The sequence below is a fragment of the Equus asinus genome, chromosome 20 (genome assembly GCF_041296235.1).
Source record: "Equus asinus isolate D_3611 breed Donkey chromosome 20, EquAss-T2T_v2, whole genome shotgun sequence".
NCBI classification, from domain to species: Eukaryota; Metazoa; Chordata; class Mammalia; order Perissodactyla; family Equidae; genus Equus; species Equus asinus.
The window spans coordinates 93029654-93031034 of NC_091809.1; positions in this window are offsets into that span (position 1 = coordinate 93029654).

The following is a 1381-nucleotide window of genomic DNA, read 5'->3' on the forward strand; positions in this document are numbered from 1 at the left end:
TTCCAGCTGCTATAAGTTGATAACTTTGTTCTTTTGAGTTCCTTGGGAATGTGATGACCCCGGGGCAGAGAGCCTATGCTGATAGCCATCATCAGTGATGACTGAAAGATCAGTGTACAAGGGCCTTGCTCCAGTCTCTGATGCATATCTAGTAAAACAAAGGACTATCAGGAACTAAGACCAGATGTCTGCCCCACCCAGAGATCAGCAACCTCCCCCACCTGGAGACCAGCCCCATATTTAACTGGCCTGTAGTCTTTGTTCTACAAAAGTAGATGGTTCTTTCAGACATTAGTCAACCATCTTCCCTCTTGCTAGCAAGCTATAATAAAAAACCCTTTCTCTCCTATCACCTTGCCTCCTGTCTATTGGCATGTCTTGCAATGGGCAGACGACCCCCCATCACCACCACCTTGGATAGTAACAGTTGTGTGCCTGGCACTGTGTTCAGTGGAGAATACCAAAAGTGTAGGTAGGGACATTTGTGGGTGTCTCTCCCACTTCCATTCCCCCTCTTCCACCAATTCCTGTTTCTGTGTGTGGATCCATGTGGTTAAGAGAGGCTGACTGTACCCCCAGCTCCAGGGGAGGAATGGGCATCGATAGGCACATTCAATCCCCTGGCCACAGGGATGGGCATGTTCCTGAGACTCTCCAATCAGAATGAATCTCAAGACTTTTGTTGGGAATTCTGGATTATAGAGTTTCTCTTTCTTCCTGTAGATAAGTAAGATATCTGACAGACTTTTGGGGACGCTAAAGCTATTCCCAGAGAAAGATGGAGAGGATAGACCTAAAGAAAACAGGTTCTTGGTGACAAAAGGCAGTGCTGCTGTTAGAAGATTCATTATGTGAACCAATAAATTCCCTGTATTGATTATACCAATTTGGGTTGGACTTTTTCTGTTAGTTGCAACCAAAAGCATCCTAACTGATGACTGCCCTCGCAAAGCATAACTTTGTAGTCAGGAGAATGACTGTTGCCCTAAAGGCTGAGTTATGCGGTGCACAAAGATGGAGTTAGAGTCCAACAAAGGCCAGTGAAGTCTCTGGAAATAAGAGAAGGATTCCTGAATAAGACAGGTGGTGAATGGAAAAAGGAGAATATTCCATCCAGTCTAAGTAAGAAGCAAGAGCTAAGAGAGAAGGATGCACCAGCAAGACTGTGACTTTCCTTTTTGGGGGAAATGGGGTGTCATGGGAAAATCAAGGTGTGGATATTTGGGAAGGGGCCAGATTGGTTGGAGCTTTGAAAACCAAGCAGATAAACATAAATAGTCTGGTAGTCAAAAGGGGAAGTCATGGGGTTTGAGAAACGAAGGTGATGTGGGGTCGGTGAGCCGAGGAGTCGAAAGAAAGATTTATTGGACTCTCAAGATCT